We start from the raw sequence: 24,722 nt of genomic DNA, 5'->3' as shown, positions 1-24,722 counted from the left end.
ATGAAGGCCAAGAAACTTTGTGATAGTTTTGCGGAAAGCATGGATGTTCATGACGGTGACGAGGATAAAGACGATGATGATGACGCAGAAGCAGGACCGTCAAGTGCTCCTCCCACCAGACCAACCCCATTCAGTGCCAGCAAGGGCTGGTTTGACAAATTTCAGAGACGCTTTGGACTCAAGAGCATTTCTCTGCATGGACATGCTTCCTCTGTGGATAAAAAGCAGTGCCAGCAACTCCCCATAACTATGTTCATCATTCAGATGAAGAAAGCAGTTATACCTTCACCTTTAGCGGAGATAGAAGTTATGGCCCAAGGCAAAGATACTGCACCACCTGATGAAGCGCCTGATGAAGTGATGCCTGCAGAAGAGCTGTAATGCTCTTCTTGGCTGTGCAGTACATTCACCTCATCATCATCACCTTCATTGCCATAAGTACTGCACAGCTACATAATTTATGATCTTCATCATTCAGGTAGTAGTATACTTCACTGGTGAGTACCCATATAGAATTTTATATATTGTTGTTAAAATTACATAGGTTTAAGAGTGTAGAACGTGATTAAGAAAATATGAAGTGTTTATAAGAGTGTGGGAAAGGTTTATAGGAGTGTGAGAAGGGTTTATAAAGCCTTTATATGTATATTATATTTATATATAAAATAAATATAACACCACTACTTCGTGGATTTTCACCTATCGCGGGGGTCTATGGATTGTAACTCCCACAATAGGTGAGGGATCACTGTTGCCTTTTTAGTGTAGCTGGGGGACTGAGAAGTGGTGAGCAGGAAAGAACTTTGAGCAGATCCTGCAAAAAGGTTAACTTTTCAGAAATGTTTAAGGCATCACGCTGGCTTGGCAATTATAAACATTGTGAAGAAAGGCTGTTAGAGATGCAGTGGGAAAAGCTAAACCTTAACACAAGGAGCAAATAAGCAAGGGTCTACGTTCTTCTTTTTTAATTTTTTAATTGTTGTTCAAGTAGAGTTTTCTGACTTTTCCCCCCACTCCTCCCCACCACCCCAGCCCTCCCCACCCTCCCTCCCCTGTTTCCACCCTGCCTGGTTATTGTCCATATGTCTTTTATAATTGTTCCTGTAAACCCTTCACCCTTTCCTCCCATTATCCCTTCCCCTCTCCCCTCTGATCACTGTCAGCCTATTCTCAATTTCAATATCTTTGGCTATTCTTTGCTTGCTTGTTCATTTTGTTGATTAAGTTCCTGTTAATGGTGAGATCATATGGTATTTGTCTTTCACTGCCTGGCTTATTTCACATAGCATAATGCTCTCCAGTTCTATCCATGCTGTCACAAAGGGTAAGATCTCCTTCTTTCTCTCTGCTGTGTAGAATTCTATTGTATAAAGGTACCATAGTTTTTTGATCCATTCATTTACTGATGGGCACTTAGGTTGCTTCCAGCACTTGGTTATTGTAAATTGTGCTGCTATAAATATTGGGATGCATAGGTTCTTTTGGATTGGTGTTTCAGGGTTCTTAGGATATAATCCTAGCAGTGAATTGCTGGGTCCAAAGGCAGTTCCATATTTAGTTTTCCAAGGAAAGTCCATACTGTTTTCCATAGTGGCTGCACCAGTCTGCAATCCCACCAACAGTGCACTAGGGTTCCTTTTTCTCCACAACCTCTTCAACATTTGTTATTTGTTGCTTCATTTATGATATCCATTCTGACCAGTGTGTAGTGGTATCTCACTGTGGTTTTAATTTGCATCTCTCCGATGGCTAGAGAACCCAAAATAAACCCAAGTCTCTATGGTCAATTAATATGCAACAAAGGGTCAGCAGCATAAAACTGAGCAAAAATATCCCCTTCAACAAATGGTGCTGGGAGATATGGACAGCTACATGCAAAAAAATGAGACTCAGCCACCAAATTACACCATACACAAAAATAAATTCAAGGTAGATAAAAGATTTAAATATAAGTCATGACACCATAAAAGTCCTAGAGGAGAACATAGACAGGAAAATCTCAGATATTTGATGCAGCAATACTTTCACTGATATGTCCCCCAGAGCAAGGGACATAAAGGAAAGAATAAACAAATGGGATCTCATCAAAATAAAAAGCTTCTGCACAGCTAAAGAAAACAGCATTAAAATAAGAAGAGAACCAACCATATGGGAAAACATATTTGCCAATGATACCTCAGACAAGGACCTGATCTCCAAAGTATATAAGGGACTCACACGAATCCACTCTAAGACAAGCAACCCAATTAAAAAATGGGCAAAGGACTTGAACAGACACTTATCCAAGAAGGATATACAGAGGGCCCAGAGACATATGAAAAGATGCTCAATTTCACTAGCCATCAGGGTCTAGGTTATTTTAATGAGCTCATAATGTGCTCATTCTTCCACCAACCAGTTGTGGGGGCCCACCCTCCCCAGCTCTGGCTTCATATGTTAACATTAACAGCATTCTTGTGCTTGACTAGTATTATCTCACATTATTTTCAAACTATTAAATACAATAAGTACTTAAGTTCAATTTGCATTTTTTTACAGTTACTGTTATGTTGTTAGGTTGAATCCACAATTCACATAAATGGGTCAATGAGTCACAAGTGGTTCATTGAGAAGTAGTGATGAAAAGTGTGATGTAAAAATTCTGACTTAAAATAATGCCATAGATAAAACCAACAGGCTGCAGTTTAATTTTACTATGAGTCTGCTACAAGTGAATCTGCTAGTGATGATTTCTGACGAGCATTGAGAAAGAAAAGTTTGAGTTGAAAGTATAATGAACTGCAACTTATTGGACCTGTAATCTGTTTAGAATCTCCCAAAGCATAGTCTGTTATATAACTTTTTTAAATAGTAGGATGAAGACATTGAAACTTTTGTCATTTTCAAATAAAACAGAGTGACCTCTCTGGTAAATTTATTGTATTTACTTAAAACAAGCATTAAATAAATGCTTCCTGTTATATAAATATTTAATTTTACAACTAAAGAAAAGAAACTGACCTAAAGAGGGGTAACTTAAAGTTGCCCTTCTCGTGGCCAACATGCAATAAATCACATTACTTCTGGAAGTATATAATAAACCCCTAAAAACCAATGATATACAAGGTCTATCCAGAAAGTATCTAGCCATGTAATATGAGAAATAGAGACATTTATGGAAGAAAATACAAGATATAACAAACATTGCACATAGGACAATGATGCCATAAATAGGGGACCTCAGTCCTCTTCAAAGTTATGATCTTCTTGAGGATATCTGGGTCTTTGACAGTAGTTTGATGAAGTCATTAGCAACTGGTGCATGCTGTTCCTTTTGTTCTGGTAGCACAAGCTGTGAAACAAATTTTTCCATGACATGTTTCATGCCAAGATCCTGCATCAAAATTTCAGACACAGTAGTTTCTGGAATCCCCAGATCATCTTTCTATTTCTGTTAGTTGCCAAACTGTTGATTGCAGCCTATAAACATTCAACATTCTCAGGTGTTCTGCTTGTTGCAGGCCTTCCAGAGCATGGATCACTTTCACCAGATTCTCAACCATCTTTGAAGCCTTCGTGCCACACTTTTATTTTCACTACATTCATTGTATCATCCCCAGAAGGCTTCTGAATCATCCAAATAGTTTCTGCAGAGGAATGTTCAAGCTTAATGCAAAATCTGATGCAGATTCGTAACTCTACTCACTCAGTCATTTTGAATGTGATGGTCACACAGTACACATATTTGCTTAACAGCTTCTACAGCCCACACTCACTAGTACAGTGAAGTTGGTCATTGTCCATGCATGTGCATACCAATCCACTCTCCCTGACTGCCAGGTTACATCGATGTAACACAAACCATTCTTGTTATTTTAACAGTGGCTGGAATTTTTCTGGACAGGCCTTGTATATTACACTTGAATTAAAACCAAAAATAACATCACTCGCAAAGTTGTTATTTTGCTTTACAGTGAGGTGAAACCACTTAAGTGTTAAGTATGACTCAGTGCTTAGCAAATATGCTGCACATGTAAGACAAGGAAAAGCTGGATGGCAGCTTGTTTGGATTATAACTGAGAAGTCATGTTATCAGAGGAGAGACATTTTGTTCACTGGTGGTTATTTGATGGGCCACAGTGTAGACTGGCAAAGTGAGAGGTGTATCTGGAGCAGGTTCAATTTGATGATACTCCACACCCTGATGTATTTCCAGAAAATAATCCATGGGAAACAACCAAACTACCTGACTTTGTGTTACAAGCAAAACAAAAGCTATACATGTAAATTCTGTAGTTTTTTCAGCATCATGTGCAAAAAAAATGAGCAGTAAATAAAAAAAACTAAAAGCTGCTTTGGTTGGTGTGAGTCAGTAGATTGAGTGCTGGCCTGCAAACGAAAGGGTCACTAGTTCAATTCCCAGTCAGGGCACATGCCTGGGTTTCAGGCCAGGTCCCCAGTTGGGGGCACACAAGAGGCAACCATACATTGATGTTTGTCTCCCTCACTTTCTCCCTCCCTTTCCCTCTCTAAAACAACAACAACAAAAACTAAAATCATGCTTTGCCTTACTGAAGTATGCTCCCAGTGAGTGGAAAGGTGCCTACATGAGTTTGGGATTTGAGCAATGTGATTACAAAAAGAAAAAAGCTTTTGATATATTGATAACACCAGTCACTAAAGACTATTGCAGTGACTTCAAATGGATTACTTACATAGTGTATCTCAGTCAAATAATTGGGATCTTAAATAGAATAACTCGTCACATGAGGGCCTGTGTTTAATCCTTCATTCTACACATACTTATTGGGTGCCAGCAATGTGTTGGATGGATGGCCAGCCAAAAACCTCTCTTAAATTCCTAGTCTTTGAATAACACAATATGCATATGATAACACCTACATTACCAAAGTGGTCAGTGTAAATTATTTTTCCTTTAAATTGTAAAACAAAAATACTATTTTTCTATATACGAATAACACATAAAAGAACCCAAATTTATGGTGCTAAATAAAATTTGTATAGTCATAATAATGTAAATACCTAATTGATCTAGCCAAAATGACAATGTAACTATATCTTGTGAGAATGGCCATAGTTGGCATGGAAGCCATGCCTGTATGAAAGAGGGAGTCATTCTCTTCTACTATAGAGGAAAGTCCATAGTTAGGGCCTGAAACTACAAAATCAAGCATATTTGGAGATATGAAAGTTATTAAAGTAAAAACCACAGACCCCAAATGGGGTCACTTGTGGTGGAAGCATGTAATATCAAACCTAGACTTAATATCTGATCTAATTATAGTTTCAACCTATCCCAGAAACATAATCTTAATCAACCAATCTGGAATTTTCTGGTCAATGCCAATGAGGTAATCTGTCAAGTGGTTCCTCTCCATCCCACCCACCACCCAATAGAAAAAAAAGACACTTCTTCAAGGAGGACATACAAAGGATCCAGAGACACATGAAAAGATGCTCAGTATCACTAGCTCTCAGAGAGATGGAAATTAAAACCACAAGGAGATACCACTTCACACCAGTCAGAATGGCCATCATAAACAAAACAACAAGCAACAGGTGTTGGAGTGGTCATGGAGAAAAGGGAACTGTAGTGCACTGTTGGTGGGATTGCCGACTCATACAACCACTATGGAAAACAATATGGAATTTTCTCAGAAAACTAAAAACAGATCTGACTTTTGACCCAGCAATTTCACTGCTAGGATTATATCCTAAGAACCCTGAAACACTAATCCAAAAGAACCTATGCACCCCAATGTTAATAGCAGCACAATTTACAGTAGCCAAGTGCTGGAACCAACCTAAGTGCCCATCAGTAAATGAATGGATCAAAAAACTATGGTACCTTTACACAATGGAATTCTATGCATCAGAAAGAAAGAAGGAGCTCTTATTCTTTGTGACGGCACGGGTGGAACTGGAAAGCATTATGTTATGTGAAATAAGCCAGGCAGTGAAAAACAAATACCATATGATCTCACCTTTAACAGGAACCTTATCAACAAAACAAACAAGCAAGCAAAATATAACCAGAGACACTGAAATAGAGAACAGCCTGAGTGACCAAAGCAGGAGAGGGGAGGGAATTTCAGGGGAAAAGAGGAAGGGTTTACAGGAACAAGTATAAAGGACACAAGGACAAAAACTAGGGAGATTGGAAATGGGAAGGGGGTAGGGAGTGCTGGGGGGTGGGCTAGGCTGGGATGGGAGTACAAGGCAGAAAACTGTACTTGAGCAACAATTAAAATAAAATTAAAAAAGAAAAAAAGAGGCAATATGCATGCTAAAAACCCTTTGTTTTCTTCCTCCCCAAAAGAGATGATATGTGGCCCCAAAATAATGCTTTCTTTCCTTTTGTTAATAGCTCCCTTGCCCTTTTATAAAACCCTTTCTATAAAAACCTTTCATTTTGTACCACCCCTCAGAAAGCTCTGCTAGTTGCTAGATGCAATGGTTCCTGATTCATGAATCACTTAATAAAACCAATTGGATCTTCAAGTTTACTCCGTTGAATTTTGCTTTTTTTAACAAAGTCAATATCAAAATAGTCAGTTCAAGATTTAAAAGTTGTTGCCTCTGGAGATATGGGCTTATGGCATTGGGTCTGGTCTTTGCAACAATCCTGGTATAACTATTAAATTATATGTATGTATAACTTAGCACTAGAATTTTTAAAAAAGTAATGTAGAATACTTGGTAATTGAAGAAAGATCATAAATAAAATAAAAGTCCCATAAAATCCCCCCAAAGTAGATTTAAAGCAACTGTAAAATAGTTTTTAAAACCAGCAGATTGGAAGATGGAGGCATAGGTAGATACACTTTGCCTCCTTGCACAAACAAAAGAAAGACAACAAGAAATTTAAAAACAAGAAACAACCAGAACTGCCAGAAAATTGAACTGTATGGAAGTCAGACAAAGAAGGAGTTAAAGATGAAGCCTTCATTGAGACTGGTAGGAGGGCCAGAGATGGGCAGCCAGCATGGAGAGGACTCACAGCAAGGTGGTGGATAGAGGAAAGGACAGTCCCACATTTGTGTTTCGATAAACCAGGAGGAACAACTAGGGAGTGAGACAGACTTCATAACCCAGGGTTCCAGCATGAGAAAATAGAGCCCCAAAACCTCTGACTGTTAAAATCTGTGGGGATTATGGCAGCAGGAGAAACTCTCAGCCTCACAGAAGAGAATGTTGGAGAGACCACAGGGTCCTAGAATGGACACAAACCCACCCACCTGGGAATCAGCACCAGAAGGGGCCCAATTTGTATGTGGGTATAAGGGGAAGTGACTGAAAGCTGGCTGAGAGATGAGCAATAGGCATTGTTACCTCTCTGACCCTCCCCAACATACAACACTGCAACCCAATGATGTGGTTTGCTCCACCCTGGTGAATACCTAAGTCTCTGCCCCTTACTACATGACAGATGTGCTGAGATAAAGAAATATAGCCAAAATGAGAGAACAGATCAAAACTCCAAAAATAGAACTAAGAGACAAAGAGATAGCCAACCTATCAGATGCAGAGTTCAAAACACTGGTAATCAGGGTGCTCACAGAAATGGTTGAGTATGGTCACAAAATAGAGGAAAAAGTGAAGGCTATGCAAAGTGAAATAAAGAAATATATACAGAGAACCAACAGTGACAGGAAGGAAACTGAGACTCAAATCAACAATTTGGAATGGAAGGAAGAAATAAACATTCAACTGGAACAGAATGAAGAAAGAAGAACTTGAAAAAGTGAGGAGAGGCTTAGGAACCTCCAGGACAACTTTAAACGTTCCAATATTCGAATCATAGGGATGCCAGAATGAGAAGAAGAGCAAGAAATTGAATACTTATTTGAAAACATAATGAGGAAAACTTCCCCAGTCTGGCAAAAGAAATAGACTCCCAGAAAGTCCAGGAAGCTCAGAGTCCCAAAGAAGTGGGACCCAAGGAGCACACACCAACACTGTACGATAAGTGGAGGCAGTCTGGCTTCCTCACCCAGGTGTCTGGGTAACTAAGAGAAGCAATGTTCCCATAGTCTTGAATGGGCCTGATAAGTAGTGTCCTCATAGACTTGAGACTGGGTCCAATGAACTCTTTCCATAACATGAAGTGGGCTCTCATGCACAGAATTATGCTATGTTATATAATTTTCTGGCTTGAAGCTGGCTTTGTTTGCCTCTAGTACTTAAGCAAGTGGGGGCTTCCCACTGGGTGCCACAACATGTGCCACACTGGGGAGCAAGGGCCACATGTGCCAGGTAGAGACATGCAGGGAGACATGCAGCTTGCAGCGTGTGTGGCTCCCTCACCTGTGAATAAAGGCATGCCAAGCATCCCCATGGATCCACGCATTTTCTTCCACCTCCCCAAATCCCAAGACCTGTCAGGCCTTGGACCACTAGCAATACAAAGGTACATCATAATTACAAAACCAAAAATTAAAGATAAAAAGAGAATCTTAAAAGTAGCAAGAGAAAAGGAGACAGTTACCTATAGAGGAGTTCCCATAAGGATATCAGCTGATTTCTCAAAAGAAACCTTACAGACAAGAAGGGGCTGGAAACAAGTATTCAAACTCAAGAAAGGCAAGGACCTACATCCAAGATGACTCTATCCAGCAAAGCTATCATTTAGAATGGAAGGGCAGAGAAAGTGCTTCCCAGATAATGTCAAGTTAAAGGAGTTCATCATCACAAAGCCCTTATTATATGAAATGTTAAGGGACTTATCTAAGAAAAAGATGAGCAAAAATTTGAACAGTAAAATGACAACAAAGTCACAACTATCAACAACTGAACCTAAAAAAAAACCCAAAACAAACTAAGCAAACAACTAGAACAGGAACAGAGCCAGAGAAATGGAGATCATATGGAGGGTTGTCAGCAGGGAGGGAGATAGGGGAGAATGGGGGAAAAGGTACAGGGAACAAGAAACATAAATGGTAGGTACAAAATAGACAGGGAGAGGTTAAGAAAAATATGGGAAATGGAGAAGCCAAAGAAATTTTATATACGACCCATGGACATAAACTAAGGTGGAGGGATGCTGGTGGGAGGGGTGATGCAGGGCAGAGGGGAATGAGGCGAAAAAAAAAATGGGACAATTCTAGTAGCATAATCAATAAAATATATTTTAAAAAATAAAAATAAAATCATCAGATTGGTATGTTTATCTTCTACTTTTTTCCAATAATAAAAGGAATGATACTTTGCATGTCAATATTTGAAATTTTTTATGCACAAAGAAATACAAAGCTGCTCACCACCAAAATTCAGTATCTATTTTTAAAAATAAGCTGATAACTACCCTTTCACATAAAAGTAAAACATAATTATACTAAATCAGATTTCTTTTTAGTTTAAACAAGACAAACATTTACCACATTTCTCTCTTTTGTTAACAGTCCAGAAGTAGATAGACTTCAAGGTATCCTTAGGGAACCAGGCTCCTATCTTGCTTCTCACCATCTGTATTAGTTTCCCAGGGTTGCCATAAGAAATCAGCATAAACTTGGTGGCTTAAGACAGCAGTAGTTTATTCTCTAACCTTTCTGGTGGTTAGAAGACAGAAATCATCGTATTAGCAAAACTATACTCCCTTGAGTCTCTGAGGAGCATCTGTTCCTTGCCTCTACTAGCTTCTGGGGATTTCTTCAAGTGATCCTTGGTTTGTGGCTGCATCACTCCATCGTCTCTCTGTCTCTACATGGCCTTCCCCTCTGTGTGTGATGATCTCTGAGTCAGATGTTTTTAATGCTTGCAAAGATTTTTAAAATTCATCTATTTCTAGAATAATTATGAATATGAAAGAGTAAAAATGAAGTTTACTAACTGTGCTTTCTAGACTTGAAAGATCAGCATTTCCTCCAAGATGACTTTTCAACTGAGAGGATAAACCTGCATGGCTCACCTCCCTTTTCTCACCTTTCACCTCAACCCTCCTCCATTTATGGAGTGTTTGAATTCTTTTATAAGAGAAACAAAAAGTAGGGCAAGGGAGCTATTAAAAAAAAGGAGAGAAAGGTTTATTTGGGGGCTAGACATCTTTTTTGGCAGGGAAGAGAACTAGAAGGATATTTATCATGCAGATTGCCTCTTTTTTTCTATTGGGTGGTAGGGGGAATGGAGAAGGTCCACATGACAGACTCTATTGACATATAGCCTTTAGGTAAACTTTTTCTTAACATTTAGTCTTCTAAATGCGGGTGACAATGGCTTCAAAATCACACACACAGCAATTTGGGAAAGGGTTCAAATCCAGAGGAAGAGAATAGGTTGCCTGCTCTGGGTAGGGCAGCTTCTCCTTTATCTCCTGGCCCTCTGGTTGATTATGACACAGTACATTTCTGGAAAGATTGATCTTCTCTAATTTTAGTTTTTTTTTTTAAGATTTTATTTATTTGTTTTTAGAGAGAGAGAGAGTAATGGAGGGAGAAAGAGAGGGAGAGAACCATCAATGTGTGGTTGCCTCTCATGCACTGGGGACCTGGTCCACAACCTAGGCATGTGCCCTGGCTGGGAATCAAACCAACAACCCTTTCTTCACAGGCCAGAGCTCAATCCACTGAGCCACAGCAGTCAGGGCTGATCTGTAATTCTTTACAGTGTTGGTGAGAAGAACCAAGCTTACAGTAACAATACCTCCTTCCCAAAAAGTAGGGTTGTAATGGCCTAGGACCAGGAAAAGGAGACTCGAAAGCCATCATCTCTTTTTTTAAAAGATTTTATTTATTTAGTTTTACAGAGAAGGGAAGGAAGGGAGAAAGGGAGAGAAATATCAATGTGTGAGACATACATTGATTGGTTGCCTCTCACATGCCCCCAACTAAGAACAACCACAACCCAGGCATGTGCCCCAGCTGGATATCAAACCAGTGAACTTTGGGTTCACAGGCCAGCACTCAACTCACTGAGCCAGAGCAAAAGCCATCATCACTTATGGTAACCAGAAAACCCTGGAGCAAGAGAGAAGTCATTCACCTTTTCTTTTAAATTTTAATAGTAGTTCAAGTACAGTTTTCTGCCCTTCACTCCCAACCCAGCCCACCCACCCATTTCTTCCCAACTCCCTCCCTTAACATCCCTCCTAGTTTTTGTCCATGTGTCCTTTATAATTGTTCCTGTAAACCCTTCCCATTCTCCCCTGAAATTCCTCTGAAATTCCCTCCCCTCTCCCCTCTGGTCACTGTCAGCCTCTTCTCTATTTCAATCTCTTTGGCTATATTTTGCTTGTTTGTTTTGTTGTTTAGCTTCCTGTTAAAAGTGAGATCATATGGTATTTGTCTTTCACTGCCTGGCTTCTTTCTTTTTTCTTTTTTTTTTTAATTTTTAAAATGTATATATTTTTAATTTTAATTGTTGTTGCAGTACAATTTTCTATCTTTTACTCCCATCCCAATCCACCCACCCAGCCCTCCCCTCCTCCCTCCCATTTCCACCGACCCCTAGTTTTTATCCATGTGTCCTTTTTAAAAAGACTTTATTTATTTATTTTTAGAGAGGGGAGGGAGGGAGAAAAAGGGAGAGAGAGAAACATCAATGTGAGGTTGCTGGGGGCCATGGCCTGCAACCCAGGCATGTGCTCTAACTGGGAATTGAACCTGCGATTCTTTGGTTCCCAGCCCTGGCTCAATCAACTGAGCTACGCCAGCCAGGGCCCATGTGTCCTTTATACTTCTTCCTGTAAACCCTTCCCTTTTTCCCCTGAAATTCCCCTGAAATTCCCTCTCCTCTCCCCTCTGAACACTGTCAGACTGTACTCTATTTCAGTGTCTTTGGTTATATTTTGCTTGTTTCTTTCTTTTGTTCTTTAGGTTCCTGTCAAAGGTGAGATCATATGGTATTTGTCTTCCATTGCCTGGCTTATTTCACATAGCATAATGCTTTCCAGTTCCACCCGTGCTGTCACAAAGGGTGGGAGCTCCTTCTTTCTTTCTGCTGTATAGAATTTCATTGTGTAAAGGTACCATAGTTTTTTGATCCATTCATTTACTGATGGGCACTTAGGTTGGTTCCAGCACTTGGCTACTGTAAATTGTGCTGCTATGAACACTGGGGTGCATAGGTTCTTTCGGATTAGTGTTTCAGGGTTCTTAGGATATAATCCCAGCAGTGGAATTGCTGGATGAAAAGGCATATCCATTTTTAGTTTTCTGAGAAAATTCCATACTGTTTTTCATAGTGGTTGTACCAGTCTGCAATCCCACCAACAGTGCACTAGGGTCCCCTTTTCTCCACAACCTCTCCAACACTTGTTGATGGTTGCATGGTTTATGATGGCTATTCTGACTGGTGTGAAGTGGTATCTCCTTGTGGTTTTAATTTCCATCTCTCCGATAGCTAGCGATATTGAGCATCTTTTCATGTGTCTCTGGATCCTCTGTGTGTCCTCCTTGGAGAAGTGTCTGTTCAAGTCTTTTGCCCACTTCTTAGTTGGATTGCTTGTCTTTTTAGAGTGGAGTCATGTAAGTTCTTTATATATTTGGATATTAAACCCTTGTCTGAGGTATCATTGGCAAACATGTTTTCCCATACAGTTGAGCCGCTTTTTATTTTAATACTGTTTTCTGTAGCTGTGCAAAAGCTTTTTATTTTGATGAGATCCCGTTTGTTTATTCTTTCCTTTATGTCCCTTGCTCTAGGGGACATATCAATAAAAATATTGCTGCATAAAACATCTGAGATTTTCCTGCCTATGTTCTCCTCTAGGACTTTAATGGTGTCACAATTTATATTTAAATCTTTTATCCACCTTGAATTTATTTTTGTGTATGGTGTAAGTTGGTGCTCTAATTTCATTTTTTTGCACGTAGCTGTCCAGTCTCCCAACACCATTTGTTGAAGAGGCTATTTTTACTCCATTTTATGTTCTTGCCCCCTTGGTCAAATATTAATTGACTGGAGAGACTTGGGCTAATTTCTGGGCTCTCTGTTCTGTTCCATTGGTCCACGTGCCTGTTTTTTTGCGAGTACCAGGCTGTTTTGATTACAGTGGCCTTGTAATACAGTTTAGTATCAGGTATTGTGATCCCTCCTGCTTTACTCTTCTTTCTCAAAATTGTAGCAGCTATTCAGGGTCGTTTATGGTTCCATATAAATGTTTGAAGTGTTTGTTCTATATCTGTGAAATATGCTATTGGTACTTTAATAGGTATTGCATTGTATGTGTAAATTGCTTTGGGTAGTATGGACATTTTAATGATATTAATTTTTCCGATCCATGAACTCGGTATATGTTTCCATTTGTTTGTGTCTTCCTTGATTTCTTTCTTCAGTGCTGTGTAGTTTTCTGAATACAGGTCTTTTACCTCTTTGGTTAGGTTTATTCCTAGGTATTTTATTTTTCTTTTTGCTGTTTCAAATGGGATTTTTTTCTTGATTTCTGCTTCTGCTGTTTCATTGTTGGTGTACAAAAATGCCTTTGATTTATGGGTATTGACTTTGTATTCTGCTGTTCTTCCAATTCATTTATTAGATCAAACAGTTTTTGGGCGAAGTCTATAGGATTTTCTATGTACACTATCATGTCATCTACAAACAATGACAGTTTTGCTTCCTCCTTTCCGATTTGGATGTCTTTTATTTCTTTTTCTTGTCTCATTGCTGTGGCTAAAACTTCCAATACTATATTGAATAGAAGTGGTGAAAGTGGACAATCTTGTCTTGTTCCTGATCTTAGTGGAAAAGATTTTAGTTTTTACCCATTGAGTATGATGATGGCTGTAGATCTCCCATATTTGGCCTTTATTATGTTTAGTAATGCTCCATCTATTCCCACTTTGCTGAGTGTTTTTTATCATAAATGGGTGCTGTACCTTATCAAATGCTTTTTCTGCATATTGATATGATCATGTGATTTTTGTGTTTACTTTTGTTTATGTGATGTATTACATTTACTGATTTGCGAATATTGTACCATCCTTGCATCCCTGGAATGAATCCCACTTGGTCATGGTGTATGATCTTTTTAATGTATTGTTGGATGCAGTTTGATAATATTTTGTTGAGGGTTTTAGCATCTATGTTCATCAGCGATATTGGCCTGAAGTTTTCTTTCTTTGTTCTGTCTTTATCTGGTTTTGGGATTAGGATGATGCTGGCCTCATAAAAAGAGTTTGGGTGTCATCCATCCTTTTGGATTTTTTGGAATAGTCTGGGAAGGATAGGGGTTAGCTTTTTCTTAAATGCTTTGTAGAATTCTCCTGTGAACCCCTCTGGTCCAGGGCTTTTGTGTGTTGGGAGTTTTTTTATTACTGTTTCAATTTCTTTTGCTGTTATTGGTGTGTTCAGGCTTTCTGCTTCTTCTTCATTGAGTTTTGGAAGATTAGATTTTTCTAGAAATTTGTCCATTTCACCTAGGTTTTCAAATTTCTCAGCATACAGTTCTTTGTAGTGATTTCTTATAATCCTTTGTATTTCTGTGGTGTCAGTTGTAATCTCTCCTCTTTTATTTCTGATTGTGTTTATTTGGGTCTTCTCTTTTTTTTTTTTCTTGAGTCTGCTTAAAGGCTTGTCTATTTTGTTTATCTTTTCAAAGAACCAGCTCCTGGATTCATTGATACTTAGAATTGTGCTTTTAACCTCTATATCATTTAGTTCTGCTCTGATCCTGGTTATTTCCTTCCTTGTAATTGCTATGGGCTTTGTTTGTTGTTGTTCCTTGTGTTCTTGTATGTGTAGGGTTAGGTTGTTATTTTGAAATTTTTCTATCTCTTTCAGATAGGCTGGTGTTGCTATGAACTTCCTTCTCAGGCCTGCCTTCGCTGTGTCCCATAAGTTTGGGGTTATTGTGAGTTCATTCTCATTTTTTTCCAGAAACTTTTTGATTTCTTCCCTAACTCCATTCTTGACCCATTCATTGTTTAATAGCATGCTATTTAATCTCCATGATTTTGAATGTTTTGGGTTTTTTTCCTTGGGGTTGATTTCTAGTTTCAGTCCCTTGTGATCTGAGAAGATGCTTGGTATGATTTTAATTTTCTTGAATCTGTTGAGGCTTGGTTTGTGTCCTATCATGTGGTTTATCTTTGAAAATGTTCCAATGATGCATTTGAAAAGAATGTGTATTTAGCTTCTTTGGGATGATGGGCTCTATAAATATCAGTTAAGTTCATTTCATCTAGGGCATTGTTCAATGCCACAATATATTTGTTGTCATTTTGTTTGGAAGATCTGTCCAGTTTTGACAGTGGGGTATTAAAACCCCGCACCATAATTGTGTTGCTGTCAATATCTTTCTTGAATTCCTCTAAGATTTTCTTTATGTATTTGGGTGCTCCTATGTTGGATGCATATATATTTACAATGTGTATATCTTCTTGGTGGATTTTTCTCTTGAGTACTAGAAGTGACCTTCTGGGTCTCTCTTTATGTCCTTTTTTTTTTTTTAAGTCTATTTTGCCTGATTCCAGTATTGCTACACCGGCTTTTTTTTTTCCTGTCAATTTGCTTTGAAAATTTGTTTCCAGCCCTTCACTTTCAGCCTGTGTGGGTCTTTTATTCTGAGGTGGGTGTGTTGAAGGCAGCATATGTGTGGGTCATGTTTTCTTATCCATTCAGCTATTCTGTGTCTGTTGATTGGAGCATTTGATTCATTTTTGTTTAAGGTTATTATTGATTGTTACTTATTCATTGCCATTTACGTACTTGTGTTCCTCTCTCTCTCTCTCTCTTTTCCTTCTTTTCCTTAAAGCAGTCCCTTTAGCATCTCTTGAAGAGCTGGTTTGGTGGAGGTGTATTCTTTTAGACTTCTTTTGCCTGAGAAGCTTCTTATTTGGCCTTCTATCTTGATTGAGAGCCTTGCTGGGTAAAGTAGCCTTGGTTGCAGGCCTCTGGTTCTCATTACTTGGAATATTTCTTGCCAATCTCTTCTGCCTTGGTACGTTTCCATTGAGAAGTCAGCTGCTAGCCTTGTTTGGGCTCCCTTGTATGTTACTTCCTGTTTCTCCCTTGCTGTCTTTAGGATTCTCTCTTTGTCTTGAAATTTTGCCATTTTAATTATGATGCGTCTTGAGGTGGGTCTCTTTGGGTTCCTCTTGATTGGGACTCTCTGTGTTTCCTGAATTTGTGTGAATTTTTCTCTCATAAAGTTAGGGAAGTTTTCCATCATTACTTTTTCAAATAGGTTTTTGATCCCTTGCTCTTCTTCTTCTCCTGGTATCCCTATTATACAGCTATTATTACTTTTCATATTGTCCTGGGTTTCTCTTAGTCCCTCTTCATTCTTTCTGAGCCTCTTTTCCTTTTCTTGCTCTTTCTGTGTTTTTTTTCTACTTTGTCTTCCAATTTGCCGATCCACTCTTCTGTTTCATTGATCCTGCTTTTGATTCCTTCTATTGTGTTCTTCAGTTTAGAAATTGTATTCTTCATTTCCTCTTGGCTCTTGTTGATAGTTTCTATTTCCTTTTTCATGTTGACACAGTTTGCAGTGAGTTCATTGTATCTTCCCTGTAGTTTCTGGTAGCTGGTTATGAGCTCATTGAGCTTCCTGATAATCATTGCTTTGAACTCAATATCTTATAGTTGAGTTGCCTCTATTTTATTTAGCATTCCTTTTGAGAATTTCTCCTTTCCCTTCATTTGGGGATTGTTTCTTTGTCTTCTCATTGTTCATGAGACTCTTCTTGATAGCCTCTGCTTCTTAAATTGATCTGTTCTGGTTCCCTGGGTTTATGGTGTGAACTTTTGTGGTGGAATACCTGTGAGTTTCAGTGGTGCAGTCTCCTTCATGTATCCTCATGTTCACAGCTTCCACCTATTCATTTTTGTGATCAGTTGGAGAATAGGCAAAATGGTTTAAGACAGCAAGAGAGTATTCTATGGCATTGACAGTAGCAACCAGTAGAGAAGAGATAGGAGATCCTTTGGCTATGTATAGTGTTAATTGTGATATTCCACCGAACTAGCCAGTTTTTAGAAAGGATGTAAAGAAGATAAGACTCCTTTTGGGGGAGGGAAGGATTGTGAGTTGATCTAGAAATCAGTGAGGTTGTGGGATGTCAGGTTCTGAGGTAAGGTGAGACTAAAGATTAGCAAATAGGTGTAGTGTGTGAGAGAATAGAGTTAACCACTGCAGTAATAGAGTTCAGGAAACCATCAAGTGGACTGAGATCTGGGAAGGGTGTTGTGTAGTATTTACAATTGTCTGGAATAGCTAGTATTTACTGTAATATTAGAGCAACAATTATATGACTTACTCTATGAGATCTAGATAACAAGAATAGGGAGTATAGAACCTTGAGTAGTGTTCTAATGGAACACAAATGAAGTGAGGGCAGTAAATTACCAATACACTAAGAATGAGTTTAACAGGGGAAACCTGTCAAATGATACAATATAACCAGCCAAGCAAAGCAGACTATACAGAAAGAAGAGGAATACCAAAATACTATTAATATAAAAAATGTAAGAATAATAAAAAAATGATAATACAAATATGAAATAACTTGTAGGTTCAAGAACAAAAGAAGAAAGCATAAGATGGAAGGAAGAAGAGATAAAATTGGAAAGGAAGAGGTAATAACACTAGAAAAAAGAAAAGAGAAGCAAAAGGCATTGAGAGATATAAAAATAATAAGAATTAAAAAATAAAAAGTTACTTTAAAAAATCAAACAATCAGACAAGAAAACCTCTTGTGGGTTTCAAACTGGCCAAAATGGTTTTTCTGGTCTTGCTGGCTTCAGTAGGCTGAGGGGCGATTGGTATCATTTCTCTCCCTTCCCGTTCACCACTCAGTCAGCCTCACACATACTCTTCCCAAGGCTAGCCGCACACTCTCCCAAGAGCCAGTCTTGTGCCTCTCCACAGGGCCTTGGGTGTGGGATCTGGGCCCTCCTAAGCAAGCTCTCCTAAGTTCAGGGCTGTGGGCTCCTGGGATCCTGCGGAGCATGTGCGCCTTCCCTGGGTTCAAAGCTGTGAGCTCCAGGTCTTCCACAAAACCCACTCTCCCCAGGTTGCCAGCACGGCCAGGCCGCCCTTTGTTGCACAGGCTCCAGCGCACACTCTTCCCAGAGCTATACGTGGGTGCTCACAGCCCCTGTGTGATTGCCACTCAGTCCTCACTCTCCTCTCTGTTCCTTCAAGCTACCCGGTCTCCCCTGTTTTGCTCAATCTTTGTTTGGCTGGGGAGGGAGTGGTTGACCCAGCCCTGAGGCAGACCTGGGAGCGCTGGGCCTGGGGCTGCAACTTCCCTGGCCCCTGCTCTGATCCCTGGGCCCTTATTATCCTGAAGCACTCTCCTTACCATCTGGTTTTTCAATGTCCGCTATCATTTTTGATCTCCTATTTTCATATATGCTATGGCACTGTTGGCTATTTGCTCTGTTCCTCCGTAGATCGGCTAAGTTTTTCTCCCATGTGTAGAGGGAAGTGGAATCTGCTCCCTCCTATTATGCCGCCATCTTCCCCTCTCACTGTGTCTCATTCACTTTTCAAGGAAAGGCACAGAAGGAAAAAGACAAGGCTAGTGATAATATCACCCAAGAATTTAAGAAAAGGAAAAAGAAGCACTCAGATCAGTAAACATGCTGCTATTAAAAGCACACAGAGGATAAAATTGTTCACATGTCAGAAATGGTAGAGCAAAGGAAATAGCCCTCAGTGAAATACAAATCCTCAAAGTCAGGACAAAACTTGTTACAGCACTTGGCTAATCAGAGGCCTTACAAAGCTTATTGGTGAGTCTTGAGGAAACTTTCTGTGGCTTTATCTTTTCTGGCTAGTTTATTTAAAAAATAATTTCACACACTTCCTTGGGAAACTAAAAGCAGAGATGTGGCCAGCACAGTCAGCCCTGAGTATGTCAGGAGATGGGAAGGATGCCAACGGCATCATTCCCTGAAGTAAGTCTTTCTGCCCATAAGCAAATTACAAAATACCAATTCTCGATCCAGAATTTATAGTGTATCTGACAGTGGCAGAAGTGGGTTTGTTCTTTGAGGGTGCTTTGAGAGTACATCTCTTAGAAAAGTTTTGAGACCCTACATTCAATGTGGAAACATACAGAACATCAGGCTATTTATAAAAAAAAAAACAAAAAACAAAAAACAAAAAAAACAGCACTGACTGGTGTGGTTCAGTGGGTAAGTTGTCCTGCAAACCAAAAGGTTTCTGGATCAATTCCCAGTCAGGACACATGCCTGGGTTGCAGGCCAGGTGTCCAGCTAGGGATGTGAAAGGCAACTGATGGATGTTTCTCTCACACATTGATATTTCTCTCCCTTTCTTTCTCCTTCCCTTCCCCACTCTTTAAAAGTAAATAAATAAAATCTTTTTAAAAAAGAATTACAGATCAGTGAGCTGAGGTGTATAAGCAAGAGTTTTATTAATACATTCTCAAGGGAGATAATGGGCCTGAAGCGGTTGATGAGAAGGGATTAGCATAGAAGAAGCAACAGGAGAACCTAGGTGGGGCTGCTTTAGCTCGCCTGGAAGTCAGAGAATAGGGGGCTTAAGGATGGGCTCAGGGGATCAGCCTGGGGCAAGCTACCAGCTGCCCATTGGCCTTAGAGCCCTCAGGAGACCAGTGCCTATGAAGAAAGGAGTTGGGGATGGGGAGAGGAAGAAGAAAGTAAAGAATGGGGTGGGCTACTCCCCACAGGGAGAACATGTGCATGCTGGGTCCTTAGTCTTGACGCTTTTATTTCTTTCTAGTAGGTGGGAATCTTAGGGGAAGTCTCAGGGAAGGGGTCAGCAGACTATGCATCAGTTCTCCAGGTGTGCCCTTTCAGGGTCATGGTCTCCACTGATTGGTCAGTGGCAGAGCAGGGGGTCATTAGTCATTGCAGCTGGTACTGGCATTGCCTACCTGGTTTTGCAGCTTTTCTGGCCCTGGAGCTAAAACTCAACTGAGGCCTACATGTTATCTCTAAGGAGGTGAAATTTTGTATCTGGCTGTAAACTGCTCAGCCATTGTGTTCAGCTATCTGTCTCAGTTCCCGTATTCCACTTGCCAAGGAATTTTCCTAGTTTCTCACTATCCTGCCTCAATAAGAGGCAGGGTGAGTTTAATTTCTCCAGCAATGCTAGGTACTCCTGACAAAATCAGGAAAATTCAGCTTTATTTTTCATTTTAGTTTTTTCCTTGGACAATGAACTTTGTCAACCACTTTTCTCTAATATAGGTTTATATTCCATTCCAGATCTTGTAGCTTGAAATGGAGCAAGATAATATTATTAGCAATGTTGTGTGCTGTTTATAAGAATCATTATTTCAATATAAACATTGGAAGTAAAATAATCAACATAATTTTATTCTCATCCTTCACATAAAGGAAAGGCATTAAATAATATTGACTGAATGAATTAAGTAGCTACATTGTTCTATACTCAATTTAAAGTTACAGAAATGGTTCATTGACTGGAGAGGGAATAACTTGCTACTGTGCCCCTTCGCCTTTCCCAATATTTTTTTTTCTTTTTTACTCCTTGCCCAGGGATATATCCAGTGATATTTAGGGAGAGGGGTAAGGGAGAGAGAGAGAGAAACATTGATCAATTGCCTCACGCATGAGCCCCAAATAGGGATTGAACTTGCAACCTTTCTGTTTACACAACTTTCCAACCAACTGAGCCACACCAGGGAGCCCTGTATCTTATAAATAAGATACAGGGCTCCCTGTATTTTATTTATAGCTCATTTGCTGTTAGTAATTTAAGGACATCACAAGATTGGGACTTTTTGCTTAGACAATACATTTCAGATGGATCCTGGAAAACTGGCAAATGTCAATTAAGGGTAAGAATTCTTACCAAGGTCGGATCTTTATAGTGCCTGTTCGAGAAAGGAAAGTAAGAATTTTGCATTGCCCTTTGCTTTTAATGTCACCATAAGAATGTCTAAACCTGTGCAGAGTCTTTGTAACAGTTTATTAGAGTTTATTTGAGCCAAACAGAGGACAGGCCTGGAAGCAAGATCTCAAGAGACTGAGAAAAATGCTTCCCAGAATGATGGTTTGCAGTTTTTTTTTAATATATTTAGAATTAAGGAGAACACATAAGATTACATGAAAGTGGGAGCATGAAAGGTCCAGAAATCTCTGAGTGGATTATGGGATAATTAACAAGATTTATGTGTTATCTTGAGGTGGTGATACTTCCCAAGGGTCTGAAAAAGGTGTTTCAAAGGTGTGTTAACCTAGATGCACAAAAACAATGGACAGGGCTTGCTTAAGGCAATGATAGACTTTTGTTAGGGAAGTAATAGGCCTGGTAGTAATGACTACCCATAATGACCTGCCCAGTTAAAAATTTATGATCAGATCACTCTGTGACTATACTTTTGATTAGATTTACCACAGAACCCCTTTTTCATTCACAAAAACTTCAGATTAGCATGAGAAAAAATTTTAGAATTATTTCTTTGGATTGTGACTCTGATTAGAATTTGGTTTGGGGGTATCCATTGGTTATTGATCCTTTCCTTCCTGGGGACAGCTATTGCTTTCCTAGTTGTCTCACTGTATGTTCTGAGAACTTGGCTTGGTTCTCTGCCTGCCCCAGGGGGCACAGAATTTTTCAATTCTGCACGTGCAAGTGGCTCAACTGTCAGGTTGGGGGCACTGAAAATATGACCAGACAAATTTGGGTTGCATCCCATTTGCAGCTAGCATTTTACTGACTACTGCCAGATATCAGAGCAATTGTTTTTCTTTCTTTTGGTTATTTTTGGGCATAGGTCTAAGTCTTAGGATAGTATTATCTTTTGTACTCTTTTTGCAGATGCCTCTTGTGTCCATTGATAAGCCATAAAAGGTGTATTATTTTTGGTTTTGAGTCATTTGATAGGTATACCTTTAGTTTAAAAGGAAAAGAAGACACTTCCCATCAAGATGGCAGAGTAGGCAAACCTTGTGCTCACTTCCTCCCACAACTGCATCAAAATCACAACTAAATTACAGAATAACCATCATTTAGAACTTCCTGAACATCTACTGAACAGAAGTCCTATAACTAAGGATATCAAGGGGAAGCCACATCAAGACCATTTCAGAGCAGCCATTTTGTCAAATGAGAAGGAAGAAGCTGCTTCTGTGGGGTGATGGCCAGGCACTGGGAGTACCTGGTGAAGAATGTGATGGGATCAGTAACATGTCTGCAAGAATGGCCCTGGGACAAGATTAAGAAATCTGCAGGAAAGGTAATGGAGGATGGACTAGAAACCATGTAAATGTCTACAATGGTGGGTCCAGGCTCAACTTCAGCAAGCCAATGGGGCCAGCACTGTTAGGCCAGAATTGCCCAAGAAACCAGATGGATGCAGCGAGCTAAGGAGCAGGGTTTATTAGTGGGGAACAAGAGGGAAAGTGGAGCCAACCTAGGGAGGTTAAGACTCATGTGGGAAAGTGGAGCCAACCAAGGGAGGTTGGGGAGCCAACCAAGGGAGGTTAAGATTCACTCAGTTGTTCTTAGGGCAGGGTTTTAAAGCACAACACCCCGCAAAGGGTAACTGATTGGGGTGTCAGAGTCTGATTGGCTAGAACTGGTTGCAGGGTGCTGTTCCTGCTGATCGTTGTTCTTGATACATCTTGTCAGGCTCAAGTTAAAGCTGCATCCTGTTATGCTGGATAGGCTGACCCCAGACCCCAGTCTTAGCTGGGCATCTATTTGTCCTGGGTAGGGTCGGCAGGCAGTTTCCCAGGCAGGCATTTTCCCAGGCTACAGTTTCCCATGGTACAGTTTTCCTGCCTGGTGATTTTCCAATCTTCCTAGGCCTACCTAAGTCTGTTGAGCACCAATCTACCGACCACTCACCATGACCCTTGGAGACTTTCAATCCCAACAAGCTCAACAAGCAGACCAACCAACTGCAATATCTGCTCCAAGTGGTACTCAAGGCACTATGGAAACACCAGTTTGCATGACATTTCTAGCAGCCTGTGGATGTGGTCAAGCTCAACCTCCCCATCACTATAAGACCATTAAAATACCTATGGATATGGGAACAGTAAAGAAGCACTTGAAAAAAACTATTACCAGGATGCTCAGGAATGTATCCAGCACTTCAGCACTATGTTACAAATTATTACATCTACAATAAGCACGGAAATGATATAGCCTTAATGGCAGAAGCTCTGGAGAGTTCGTCTTGCAAAAAAAACCCAAAAAACTGCCCACAGAAGAAATGGAGACCATGATAGTCCAGGGAAAAGGAAGAGGACATGGGAGGAAAGAAACAAGGATGGCAATACCTTGCATCTCTGCAATAGGAAACACAAACACTGACTCCTCTGTGCATGCAGACCTCTCAGCAAAACCTTCTGCCTATGCAGGCCACACTCAGAACTCACTGTCCAGACCCCTGTAATGACAGTGGTACCTCCCCAGCTGCTGTACACTCCCCCACCAGTGCCCCCCACTCCCACCCATGCTGGCCTCCAGTCCGTGCAGAGCCATCCACACATCACTGCAGCTTCCCCATAGCGAATACAAAGATGGATGTTAAAAGGGAAGTGTACACTCCCACCCCCACTACCATGGACCCCATTCACAAGCCAACTTTGCTGCCCGGGAGCCTAAGACTACAAAGCTAGGCCCCCGGGGGGAGATCAGCAGGCCTGTGAAGCCTCCAAAGAAGCATGTGCCCGACTCACAGCAGCACCAGGCACCAGGCAAGAGCAGCTCAGGTATTGCAGTGGCTTCCTCATGGAGATGTTCCCCAGGAAGCATGCACACAGCCTATGCCTGGCCCTTGTATAAGCCCATTGCTATGGAGGTGCTGGGCCTGTATGACCATTGTGACATTATCAAGTATCCCATGGACACAAGCACAATCAAGTCTAAACTGGAGGTTGGTCGGCATCACTATGCTCAGAAACTTAGTGCCAAGATCTGGTTGATGTTCTCTAACTGCTACAAACCCTCCTGACCACGAGGTGGTACCATGGCCGGCAAGCTTCAGGATGTAGACAAGACGTGCTCTGCCAAGATGCCAGAGGAGCCCAAGAAGTCTGTGGTGCCTTTGTCCTTCCCAGTGGGTCCATGCCCCACCAAGGTTGTGACTTCATCCTCATCCAGCGACAGCAGCAGCGACAGTACCTCAGAGAATGATGACAGCTCAAGTGATACCTTCAAGAAGGAGGTAGCCCCAGAGGTGTTGGAGTTCCAGGAGTAATTTCAAGTTGTAAAAGAGCAGTTTGCAGCTGTCTCACAGGCTGAGAAAGATGAAGCAGAGGAAGAAGAGAAAGACAAGAAGGAAATTAAAGAAGAAAAGGATGAAGAGAAAGAGGAAGTAGAGGAGAGTAAGAAAAGCAAGGGCAAGGAGTTTCCTTCCCAAAACACCAAGGAAAACAATAGTAGCAACAGTAAGATGAACAAGAAGGGGCCAGTGCCCATGAAGAGCCAGCCCCCTCCAGGGTATAAGTCAGAGGTGGAGGATGAGGGCAAGCCCATGTCCTACGAGGAGAAGTACCAGCTTGCCCTGGACATCAGCTAGCTCCCAAGTGAGGAGCTGCACCACGTGGTATACATCATCCGGTTTAAGGAACCTTCACTCAAGGTGTTCAGCCCCAATGAGATTGAGGTCGACTTGGAGACCCTGCAGCTGTCCACCCTGCAGGAACTGCAGCACTATGTCATCTCCTGTTTGCAGAAGAAACAAATACCTCAAGCTGAGAAAGCAGATGTGATTGTTGACTCCGACAGAACAAAGCACTTATCCTTGGAGTTGGAGAGCACTAACAAGTCCAGCTCCTCTAAGGGTGAAGGCTCCAAAACATGTCATGCCTAA

At 40.5% G+C, this 24,722-nt stretch overlaps 1 pseudogene; it reads left to right on the top strand.

Moving 5' to 3' along the window:
- Positions 1-24,722, top strand: LOC114505687 (annotated as a pseudogene).

This window comes from Phyllostomus discolor, chromosome X (assembly GCF_004126475.2).
Source record: "Phyllostomus discolor isolate MPI-MPIP mPhyDis1 chromosome X, mPhyDis1.pri.v3, whole genome shotgun sequence".
Classification (NCBI taxonomy): domain Eukaryota; kingdom Metazoa; phylum Chordata; class Mammalia; order Chiroptera; family Phyllostomidae; genus Phyllostomus; species Phyllostomus discolor.
Note: the sequence above shows the minus strand (reverse complement) of the source record. Positions and strands in the feature narration are given on the sequence as shown.